Below are 13,260 nucleotides of genomic sequence, written 5' to 3'. Positions count from 1 at the left end.
GAGAATTTTTAACAAAAGTACATTATAGACTTTTCATTAAGACCCTAAAGAATCCACTGAAAAAACTAATTTTGAGGTATAGTAAAATATACTTGATTTACTGTCATAATTTTTACATTGCAATATTACAATTCATTGAGAATTAAAATTTCTAAGTAAAACTGTAAATAAATACACAATTAATTCATGTATAAAATGAACTGAGTGGGAATAGTAAATTGTATTATATATTTTCTCATATAATTTAACTGTTTTAAAGTCATTGCACATAAAGCTAAAAATACTGAGTAATTTTAATCTAAAATCTTAGAATCTAAAACCTTCACATCCGCGTGACTAACCGGAAAGAAGAAGAAGATCCGCGTTTTTTGACCAGAGATAGACGGTTGCCATTGCCACACGTGCGGTTGGGATTGTCACACGTGGATGCAAAGTTAGTGTGCAAGGTAAGTTATTGCCTTTTTTTTTTAAATAATTTATGACAATGCATCGGTCCGTGACAATTTTAAAAGTTCGACTGACTTTGTTGTATAACTGTAGTAATGTTAACTCTAGGTTACATTAACCTAGGCCTGCGTTTTCCACTGCAGTCCATGAAGCACCCTCATACAGAAGTCAGTTTAAAACCAAAAGAAATTTGTGCTAGTGAATTTGTTTAAAACTCTGATTTGAAGTTTCCATTAGGAAAGGTTCAATTTAAGGTTAAATTTGCTACCCCCCTCATTTAAGTGCGATCAGGTTACGCTTACCACGACTTTCAAAATATTACATAAAATAAATCGTGTGACACGGGAAAAAATAGTGTGAAAACGAATCAATAAACTACACATTTCGTGACTATAGCACGATTTGCCTTGAGATTATTGGTCCAACCAAAATTGCCCTAAAAGCATAACGTTACAAGGAGCTGCATTTTTTTTCCTGGATGAAAAGCACAATAATGTTTATACTTTATACAGTTTACGTTAATCTTTGTGGATTGCACAAACGTTTCTTCTCAGATATATTACTAAACTGAGAATTAAAAAAGACAAAAGATTTGGTTAAACAATGTTAAAAATATTGGTCATTTCATTACAAATATTAATAGTACTGTGTAGAACTAATACTTTGAAATAGCTGCATCATTTTACTCATAATAAGCCATCTAAGATTTAGACTCTACATAACTGGAGATTAAACTTCTTTTGTACTCTATCATGAACTATTGCAATAGGTAGATACATTTTTTTTCAGTCCAGAAAGTGTCTGAAAAGCTCTGACATTGACATTGTGTTTAAATGAATGTATTTAATTGTTACCTTGGCATTATGATTGTTAACAAGCATCATATCAGAATAAAACTCCTGCTTGTATTTCAGCTTCTGTTTAATAGTTAGTTCTCACATAATTTGCTGTCTTTTATATAATGTATTTTTATTAATTCTGTTGTTTTACTGTAACTAATTGTGTTTGTTCATTTACAGGTTGACTGCACTTACGAAATCTCTCAGATGCATGGTATTCAACCCTGGTGTGTCATCAAGGATATACAGTACACTTATTATGTCTTGGCCATGCAAGTATTGCAAATTTGAGACATCAAAACATTTAGAGCTTTTAAAGCATTACAGACTGAAACATCCACATACTGGTCAGGGCTGCTTAGTGCCTTGCTTGCACTTAAATTGTCCTTGTTCATTTAAAGGATGGGGGGCTCTTAGAGCACATTTGTGTAGAGACCATGCACAACCACAACAGTTAAGTCAAACTGTTTCCTTTTCATGCCTTGTGTGCAATTCATTTAATTGTCATACAGGGAGCCAATTTTTTGAACACATTGGAATTCTGAACCTCAAAGGAGGTGTCGTGGGCACCAAGCTGAGGCCGTACATGGACATACTGAGTCAGGTGTGTTTATGTTAAATTTTGCTTGTTCACTTTTTTCAGGAATGTGGTCTGTCTCTCACACACTACACACATATGCACATGCAGTATCAATCCTCACTCAATAGTCAGTTTTAATCACTTTTATTTATATAGTACTTTACACAGCACAGATAAGGACTGTTATTGTAGAGGTCAATTGTTGGGTCTTATCCAGACTTGATCAGCCTATCAGAAACCTTAGGGTAAACCTAAAGATGATAAACAAAAACAGTTAAAGGCAACTATAAATGTTGGCACCAATCACCTTTAGATGTAACAAAGTACATGAGATGTTTCATTTTGTGGTTTCCATTACAGTCTGTTAAATTATTGCAGCATAAATGTTACTTCTATCTGTTTGAAAACTAAAGTCTTAGATTTAAACCTAGTAATCTGAATACCCAGACATTTCTTAATTGCTACATACTGTGTAATATAGTGTAGTGTAAATATATTTAGCAGTTTAAACAGCAAAGAATGGTAACAAACAGCTTAACACGCTACAAAAGCAATCACCAGACAGACTCCATCTTTCCATACTTTTCTCTTGTGGTCTTCACTCAAATCACTGCTCGTATGCCATCGTATTATCACTTGGTGGTTTGTTTTCTATGGATATTGGTTATGTATTGAAAATAATAATGTTCACAGAACCAAAATATTGAGATGAGGCGTGAAGCTGTTATCTGGAGCCTCATACTGTACCTTGGCGAGAAGGAAGAGGAACTGTTTGAAGATTGCCAGGTAAAGTGTTTTTTGTTCAATGTTATGTTAAAATTATATTACCATAACATACACCAGGGGTGGGGAACCTATGCTCCTGGAGGGTCTGTGTCCTGCTGAGGTTAAATCCAACCTTAATCAAATACACCTGATCCAGGTAATCAAGGTCTACTAGAAACTTCAAAGCATGTTTGTTGGAGCTGGTTGGGGCTAACCTCTGCAGGACACTGACCCTCCAGGACCAGGGTTCCCCACCCCTGATGTAAAGGTTAACCTTAAAGCAGGGGTGTCCAAATTCTGTTCTGGAGGGCCACTGTCATGCAGAGTTTAGCTCCAACTGGCCTCAACGTACCACAGTTAAGTAGTACATTTATGGCTAAGGGTAACATTATTTGGCTGTAGTGGCTCTTATGTCATGTTCGACTAATGTTTAACTAAACCTGGCTCGCTGTAAAATAGGCTTGACTCAGTTAAGCGTAATCTATACTGTATTACTTCAGTTTACATTTTTCAGTAAAATCCAAGTAATTTATTTTGTCTAAATTGTGCATAAGGACAACCACGGTGACACAACGCTACACACCCTCAAGATTCTGGTTGTCCATGGAGCTGATGGAAAGGATCCAGTGGACGTATCCATTATTCTTGAAGGAAAGGAGATCTTGCCGGGATGCCACAATACTGCTAAAGCTTGTGCACTGCTTATGGGACTCATTTATGCCCTCAACCTCGCATACCCCAGAGCATTGCGTTACACTTTCGAGGTGTTTTTAGAAACTTTTTCTAGAATTGGATGGAATTAAGCTGTCTCCAAAAGTACAAGCTTTAAAGTCGAAGTTGCTTTCTTAAATGCTTTTGCTATTGCAAGTACTGCACATTTTTGGATGCCAGTATACTCTCCAACTAACTTTTAAATCTTCCAGGTTGTATTGGACCATTTGGACAGACAAAATGTTTTTCTGGTCACTTGTGTAGATAATCAGAAGTTTTGCTTTTGAATTTAGTTTCACCATTGTGAACAGTGGTGGGAAGACACTTGCCTATTACAACTGTTTTCAGCTTTGTGCCAACTAAGGCATCTGGTCTTTTTTTTTTTTTTTTTTTTTTTTTCTTTGACATGTTTGGAGCACTAGTCTAGAGTGCCATGTTTAATTGTTGAAACTGCTTTGTTTTAGACTATTTTAAGTTTAACTGAATTCATAAAAGCACATCTTTAACTGTTTATTAAAATGTTTTTATGCATTTTATGCATTGTTTTATATTTTATGCATTTAATGTTGTAATGCACAAGTCCAGAGTGCTGTGTTGAATGTTGAAACTGCACTGTTCGAGAGGATTGTTACTTTTATTGAAATAGTAAAAAATGTTATATCCATGCATTACATCCATGATTTTTTAAAACTCATCCCATGTTTTTGTATTCCTCTTGGGGTTAGAACACTTTCTGATCTTGAAAAATTTAGTTGTTTTCAGGACTCCAATCCCTAGGGAAACAGTTGTCATGCAAAAACCTGAGGTTTTGCTTTATGTAACTTTAAAAACCATACATTTGTGTCATTGTTTAATGTTGGAACAAAATAAATTTTAATTGTCTATGCTGTGTGTGGGTTTATTTAAATGCAGACAAAATTACTATATTTTTAGAAATATTTAATTACACATATTTAATAAATTAATTGAAATATTGAATAAAACTTACCTTATAACAGTAAATAAAATTTACTATTTTAAGGACAGCTGTGGGTTTATATTAAAAAATATATAGACTTTATCTAAATGCTTTGAATAAATATAGTTTATACATTAAATAGAATTAAGTAATATTTACTTAATATTTTAACACATTTTAAGTCATAGTAATACATAGATTTTACTTGATTCTGGTAAGTGGGTTTTATTTAAAATTATAGCAGTAAATTTTACTTAAACATTGTTAGTGCAAATTGTTACGAGGATTTTATTAAGTAAATTTTACATGTTCTTTTTTTCAGTGTATCAACATGGAAAATGGGTATCCGATGACCCCTTAGGTTTAAAAAAGTGATACATTCAGCAGTGCAGAAGATAATGAGTGAGGTAGCTGAGCAGAATGAAGGTGTCTTTACTCATTTCAGCACACTTGGTAAAAAAAAAAAATATATATATATATATATATATATGTATATATATATATATATATTGTTATAGTGAAAACAGTTTATCTTGCAAAAGTCGTTCCAATAACTGACAAATTATTTTTAATCCAATTACATGTTTAAAAATGCATATTTTACCTATTATGACATAACATGCTTTAATATATACTTTATATCAGACTGCCGCTCCACATAATAGTGCATCCATTGTAAATAGTGTGAATAAGCTGAATGTGAGCATGTCTTGAGATGATGATTGTCCTCTCTGTTTCTATTATTCTCCACAGGAAAACACTCCCTGAAATATTACTACGCTGGTGTTACTGGAGACATTGACTTCCCAGAGTTCACAGCGTTGATGATGAGCAGTTTATGTACTTTAACAGCAACATAATGAAAGCTGTGCCAAAGACAGAGTGGGTCAGACAGAATGAGGGAGCAGATTACTGGAACAGAGAGACTCAGAATATGATTACACAACATCAGACCTTCAAAAACAACATCCACATTGCAAAGAATAATAAATTATACAGACATGTGGAAATCTCTGACTGACTGATGACAACAGGTACGTCAGATCTTATCCATGTGATCATGTGCATGTTTTCCAAAATGATCCCCTAGAAGTGATTAGATTTTTTTCTATTTGTACATTTTATCTTAAGCTTTGATTATTTTAAGCTTTACAAATCATGTGGTTCTCACACTATTTACAATGGACGCACCATTACATCGAGCCACAAGTCTGATATAAAGTCTATATTAAATATGTTAAAATAGGTACAAGCACACCTGATTTCAGGATCATCTGCAGCAGCTGAAGGCATTATATTTTATGTATTCTCTCTCTTTTTCCAGTCTCTCCTCAGGTGTCTCTGTTGCAGAAGTCTTCCTCATCTCCAGTAACGTGTCATGCTACAGGCTTTTACCCTGAAGGAGTAACAATCTCCTGGATGAGAAATGGACAAGAGCATCATGAGGAGGTGGCAGTTGGAGAACTTAGTCCCAATGAGGACGGGACCTTTCAGAAGACAAGCACCATCAGAATTACATCTAATGAATGGAAGAAGAACCAATTCAGCTGTTTGGTGAAACACCAGAGCAAAACTATCAGAAAGCCATTGAGAGAAGATAAGATCATTACTAACTCTGGTAAGAGTGATTAGATGTGCAGACCTTAAATTTTAGAAATGTTTCTGAATATCATTATTTGCTCTTCTCCTTATAAACAATGTATATTCAGACCATATTATTCTTGGATTACAGCATGTAAAATATATTAAAGGAGAAGTTCACTTCCAGAGCATAAATTTACAGATAATTTACTCACCCCCTTGTCATCCAAGATGTTCATGTCTTTCTTTCTTCAGTCGATAAGAAGTTATTGTTTCTTGAGGAAAAATATTCAGGAATTATATCCATATAGTTGACTTCAATGGTGCCCCAAATTTAAACTTCCAGCCAAGGAAGAAGTGTCTTCTCCAGTCATTTTTCGAAAACAAATTTACAATTTCTATACTTTTTAACTTCAAATGCTCATCTTGTCTAAGTCTGCATAAACTCTGTTTTTTTTTTTTTTTTTTTTTTTTTTTTTTTTTTTGGTTCAATACGGTCAATACAGTTCGGGTATATCGAAAAACTTCCATCTCGTTTTCTTCATGCAAAGAAGATCAAATGCCCAAAAAAAGGTAAAACAGTGATGTAGGACGTTTGTGATGTTAACGAAGAAAGGAGATGGGGGACGGGAACATACCCTAACTGTACTGACCTGGGTTACACAGACTACGCATGCGCATCGCAAAGACAAGACAAGATGAGCATTTGAGGTTAAATAGTATATAAATTCTCAAATTGTTTCGAAAATGTCCGATCGTTTTGCTAGATAAGACACTTCTTCCTCGGCTGGGATCATTTAGAGCCATTTGAAGCTGCATTTAAACTACATTTTGGAAGTTCAAACTTGGGGGCACCATTGAAGCCCACTATATGGAGAAAAATTTGGGAATGTTTCCCTCAAGAAACAATTTCTTATAGAGTAAAGAAAGAAAGACATGAACATCTTGGATGACAAGGGGGTGAGTAAATTATCTGTAAATTTTTTGTTCTGGAAGTGAACTTTAAATGTACCAGTGATGAACAGAAACAAAGTATTTTTTCTTCAGTACTGTACTTAAATGGATAGTCCATCCAAAAACTTTATTAGAATGTAGTCCTACTTCATTTTAATGTTTAATTCACTAAATTAAAAACTACTTTTTACTTCACTACATTTTATAAAAATATATTATTCTTTCATTATTTCAAATCATTATTTAAAAAAAAATCTAGTGTGGAAGAAAAAAATCATTTTACTTATCTTATGCGCTTATGAAATATTGTTTAAGGGTCTGCTTTATTTAAACCTGCTATAAGAATGACATGAGAGAAGGGTATCAGTGCCCTAAATACAAAGATTTGAATCTTGGGAGTATGACGTAGCAGAATGTATTTATCTGACTCTTAACTACGTGTGGAAAGTTACCAGTTAGGAGATGTAACCTTGAAGGCTAGGGAAGAGATATAAATTGGAGTGAGCCCTCCCTTCTTGGTCGCACTCTGCAGTAACCTGTGTTTCTGTATGACCTTCTTTGCAAAGAATACATTTATAAAAGACATTTGACTGAATTTGTCTCTTACTTTGGTGAGAGTCAGTTTTATTTTGCCACAACACTAGACATACTCCAAGACACTGTGGCAAAGTCCAATTTGTCAGCTGAATCAATTGCTTCTATAAGAAAAGGAAAAAGTAGAAAATCTCTAATATGATCGTTTGTAAATTTGTTTGTAGTCAGTGAGTTTCTTGTGCACTCATTTCAGTCAGTGACACCACAATACTTAAATGTGTCTAGCAGCACACTGACACAGCCTCAAAAAAATGCTAGGTTAAAAACAACCCAACTTGGGTTATTTGGCAACCCAGCACTGGGTAAACATTGGACAGAACACATGCTGGGTTATTTTGACCAAGCTGGTTGGGTTAAATGTTTTTACTCAACATGCAGTTTTTTTTTGTATTATTATTATTTTATTTAAGTCCACTACTGTTTTAAAAATTGTATATCTCTGTCTTAAAATGGGCTGGAAATAAATAAAAAAATCACACACAGAATTGAATCACACACAGAACTGAATTTATTTGGGTGAATACAGCATAATCTACAATATTACATACATTTAGACTCATTTAACAAGCATTTCAGAAATAAAAATGTAACATTTAAAAGAAACATTTTCATTTAAGTGTACTCCATAACCTGCCCATAAACAAACAGTACTGATATTGGAGACCATATTTTAACATCAGATTTTATTAAATTCTGTATTACAAGGCAAAAGGTGTTTCCATCATGCGAAACGACTGCTGCTGATGCAGCTGACTGACATCTCATCCTTTTATGTTGCATTGTGTAAAATAATATAATTTACAGCACAGTAAAAATGTTATAAATGAGATAAAATACAAACCTTTATTTCGCTGAAGAAGTGTACCAAATCGGTGGCACTGTGAACCACTCTCTCCTCTAGAGAATGCAAAAAGCCCATGGACTGACTGACTGTAACTCAGCAGTTTAGGTAGTAATAAAAAAATTATAATTCAGCATTTTTCAAAACTACTCAGCAGGTAGTTTCCAGAGGAAAAACAGTGAAGGCACACATTTATAATTGTATGTCACTATTCTGTCTTTATAGTATGTTTCACACATATGTGTTCTGCTCTGTTTTTATATTCTTTCTCTCTGGTTGTGTTTTTAGACTTTAAACATTTCAAGGGTAAGTTTCTTATGATTCCTATCTAAAAGAAATGTCTCAGTAATGGATGCCATTTTGCCATTGGGCACTTATATGAGTTTATATTAGTATATTCATGTATCTAAATCATGCAGTATTCTTTTGACATTTTAATAATAATAAATGTAGGCATACAGTAGTGAATTAAAATATTTTATGTTGTAACTAATGTATTGATTCTCTGCATACAACAACACTGTCCTAATCATTCTTGTATGAGCGGTGGTGAGGCACTTTTTAATGGAGCATATTTATAATTGTTTTCCCAGCTTTTGTTGAGATCTCTGACTGCTCTAGTGAAAGATGTACCAGTAGTCTACTATGTAAGTGTGAAATTTTGTCCAGTTGTCTATTGGAGTAAACTACAATAATGTATTTTTTCTGTAATTTTAAAAACACAAGATGAGTACCAAAATTGTCAATATTAATACACAACATCATAATAACAGTATGTACAGCTTTAAAAATGTTTAATTTTCTGTTGTAGCTTCTGGCTCTAGCACCTCAAGTTAGATCTCAAAGGCCTAATACAGTATGTAAGTATTATTATTCAGTACAGTTTTTTAAGTCGTGAAGTGAATGAAGTTTCAGTCATTTACAACAATGTGACTGTAAAAGAACTGATCCTGACAAATAATGCACAGTCTTCTACGAGATGCAACAAAATCAATCAAATATCACAGCCAATCAGAAGAGTGAGTGGGCGGAGCTTTATCTGCTAGTGCTGTGCACTCCATACACATGAATGTATGTCACACACAAAGATAATATATCTGTCTATCTATCTATCTATCTATCTATATATACCTATATAAAGTAGCTGTATATTTAATACTGTACATGACAATTGTTTTGTGATAGAACTCTAAAATTACCATCATTAACATCCTGTGAAACTACTGGACTTATCTGTCAAATTTCCAAAACCATTCTGAATTGTAACCACGCCAGTGCTTTGTACCTTTTTTCTGAAGGGGCATTAATTACAGCAAATGTACAGGACAAGCATTTCCGTTCAGTTTTTTTTTCTTTTTAATTAATTAAACTGTTGTATATTAACCTGAATAACAAAATGTAAAAATATTCAAAGCAAAATATTACAAAATATATCTAAATAAAATAAACAGACAAAATCGCATGTATTCTGTCTCAGCATCTTGTCTCTAGCCTTGGCCTGATAAGACAATCTTGTCTACATCACAGGTAATGCTGCTTCCATTCCATTCTCAAAGGTGGGTCTTTTAAAAATATACAATGAACCATAGACATTCATTCAATATATATGTATAAACACCGTTAGATCCACTAAAATGCATCATGTATATTTTACAGTGGCTCTTGTTTCCAGCATTTGTACAACTTGCAATAAATTCCTCAAATATACACATCTAAAAAAATGTAATTAAGTACACACAACTATTCATGAACTACATGAACAAAACATCACATCAAGAATAGGGAACATTCTGATCGACATAAATATTCTTTTGGAAATGCTAATATAATAAAATGCACTATATATATATATATATATATATATATATATACATATATATATATATATTTTTTTTTTTTTTTTTTTTTTTTTTTCAGATGAGACGATCATTTGTCGCCACCTATTGCTGTATCATACACCTGTCATGATGTAATTATAGCCATGATGTAAATATATATATCTTTAGTGAAAGATTCAAAACTTTCAATACATAAATTAATTAACTTAACAAGTCAGTGTCAGCAAGAGCAGATGCCCATGTGACCATGGAGGCGTGAGGCATAAAAGAGTAAATCTCACGCTTTGGTTTGTTCACGGAGCCGTTGGGTGAATTCAGAGCCGCAATGCAGAATGTGCCAGCTGGATCTGGAGGAGAAAAGTGCATTAAAGATTAATTATCATGTAATATTTGTCAATATATTGTCATCTGTGGATGTAGTTTTGCATCTGGTTGGTGTAGTAATGGTATTTAAATGCAGTATTTTTATATTGCTGGATAGAATAGATTATATTCTATAATTATACCATAAACACTACAATAAAAACAGTATTTAAGGATGGACTTATTATAGTTACATATACTTACAGACAGATCAACACAAAATTCTTTAAAATCACATGCTGCATTGTTACTAACCAGTCACATAATAAATCCTAGATGGGCTGATGTCTGCAGGAGGATAAAATTCAGATGCTCTCTTTACTGTAGGCTTCAGTTCTGATAAACATTAGAGATTTCTCTTGACTCATCGAAACCCCCTCCATGAGAATTATGTTCACTTATCACGCACATAATTTAAATGACCATCTCGATTACAAACATAAAATAAAACTTACCACCAAATAAAACAATGTAATTGCGAGGATAAATGCATATGTTCGCAATCTCAGACGCTGTCCTGCTTGTAAAAATTATAACGCTATATATGTAACTGTGCTATTTGGTCTGTTAATGATCCGTCGGGTTTCCCCTAAAATAGTCGTGCAGCTTCAAGCGTTTTACTTTCAGTTCCGCGGCGTGTTAAATGTGCATTACCTGCTGTTTGGTTCGTGTTAATAAGACCATTTTTGTGCCATTTAATAATGTAATAGGCCTAGTCCATCGTCATGTGACACATGTAGTGTCATGTAACGGTGTTATGAACGCTCAGATTATACAGGGAAAGAAAGAAATCAAACCGCCCATTTCCAAACACAAAGCCTTTTTAAATGGCTATTAATATCCACTAGGTGACGCTCGAGACTCAACTGTATTATAAACACGCCATATACTAGGATGCTGGAGATTTTTGCCATGATGTCACGTGGTTTCTCGGAACAGAGCGCAGTTAAGGACACATTAATACCCAAACATAGCCAGTGTAGTTTATTATGTTCTGATTAAATGCATCACAGGCTATTGTTTTTTAAAGTTGGGTGAAAACTGTACAGGTCTATCAAAACTTGCTTGAAACAAATCTTTAAGGATTTATATGAAAAGGTTAGAAAGAGTGCAAATTATGTATTAGATAATATTTAGCCTATACTTGATCTTAGCAAAGCTTTCAATTTGGAGAACAAACAAGTCTTGTTTAAAATAGAGTTTTTAAATTTTCTTTAAGTATTCACAATATTTTTTTTGTAAAAATGCAGATAAATGGGATGTAATGACAATATGTGTTACTCATGACAGAAAAGAACAATGGCTCATCTCTAGGTTTGTAACCACCAGACCATTGCTGCACCCCTTAATTAGACTTAAAACTGTTTTAGGGTGCATTGTCATTTTTTTCCATCTCTCTCTCTCTCTCTCTCTATCTCTAGCATTTGTTAACAGCATTACACCTGCTATATTTGTGTTATATATATAGTGTGTTATATATATAGTGTTTTAATAGTATTTTGTCCTTAACACTCGATACTGTACCTGTTGATACTGTATCCTTTTATGCCATATTGTTATTCTTGTTTTACTACCTTGACAAAACATACAATCTATGATAAGGATATAATTTGCACAAGCTTATTTATAGGTGACCATAACTATTAAGTCAATTTTCTCACTTAGGTCATTGTTACATTTTAAATGTTAGGTCCCACTTTATATTAGGTGGCCTTAACTACTATGTACTTGCATCAAAAATAAGTACAATGTACTTACTGTGTTCATATTGTACTGCAAAACACTTTTCCTTCTAATTAAGGTGGGATAAGGTAAATGTAATTACAGAAATTACAGATGTAATTAAATGGAGGTTTTTTTTAAAAATATAAGTACAACGTAAAACATAAATGGACACAATAAGTGCAATGTAGCAAATGATTCATTTAATTGTAAGTATATAGTAGTGTAGGCCACCTAATATGAAGTAGGACCAAATGTAATGGATGTATATATCTAGATGTATATGGTGTGTTCGTGGTCGATAGTACCTTCAATTTGTTTTCACTTTCAGAAACCAACCCAGTCTAAGAAATACAACCTAGTGACTGGTGATGTTCCACTTGTCCTGAAAATCTATTGGCTGGGATTTGTAACCCTATTTAGGTGTTTGAGCAGAGCCATTTCACCAGATCGTAGGCTGCCGGCAAAGCATCTATGATCATTTTTCAGGCTCAGTTCTAAAGATCTAATTTTTTGTCTAAGTCAAATATGCGGTCCATAGTTCTGCTGCTCCTCGGAGTTCATCTTGCCAATGCTGGTGAGTACAATTTATTTAGTTGACTTTATTTAGCCAAGTAAACTGATTTGGTGAATTGGTCTTTGAAAGGTCAGAAAAAACACTTTCCGTAGCTCAAGAATTCGTACATATGCCATAATGCCAAACTATAATGTTTTATGGTATATATGTCCATCAATGCAAAGAGTCAATATCAAAATTAACAGAGTGGCTAATTGTTGGTATGGAGCTGTCTGCCGTTTTCAGTATATTTTGTTGATAATGAAAGAAACAAATTAATACACATATCCACGCAATGTTATGAGCCCAACCTCTAAAAGATTTTTAACCTCTAAAAGATTCTATATAGAGGGTCTATATAATCAGCCTTACAGTTACAGTAATGCAGTGATAAAACCTTGTCTCTTTATTAGAATAGTGACCTTTATCATTTATAAAGCTTTAATTTAGTTTAATTTGGATCGGAAAACATATTGAAAGAGGTGTATACCTACAGACAACAAATAATATG

The 13,260-nt window shown here is 33.5% G+C and overlaps 1 long non-coding RNA gene and 1 pseudogene across 1 annotated transcript; both read left to right on the top strand.

Annotated features, from left to right (window-relative positions):
* Positions 1-4,698: 4,698 nt before the first annotated feature.
* Positions 4,699-5,932, top strand: LOC127158618 (patr class I histocompatibility antigen, B-1 alpha chain-like; annotated as a pseudogene).
* A 5,551-nt stretch (positions 5,933-11,483) lies between these two features.
* On the top strand, positions 11,484-12,630 carry LOC127158617 (uncharacterized). Its single transcript, XR_007826206.1, has 3 exons — positions 11,484-11,569; positions 11,722-11,785; positions 12,525-12,630. It is a non-coding gene; the product is annotated as an uncharacterized LOC127158617 (long non-coding RNA).
* The last annotated feature ends 630 nt before the right edge of the window (positions 12,631-13,260 follow it).

Source organism: Labeo rohita, unplaced genomic scaffold, assembly GCF_022985175.1.
Source record: "Labeo rohita strain BAU-BD-2019 unplaced genomic scaffold, IGBB_LRoh.1.0 scaffold_1606, whole genome shotgun sequence".
NCBI lineage: Eukaryota > Metazoa > Chordata > Actinopteri > Cypriniformes > Cyprinidae > Labeo > Labeo rohita.
This window is presented reverse-complemented; position numbering and strand designations above follow the sequence as displayed.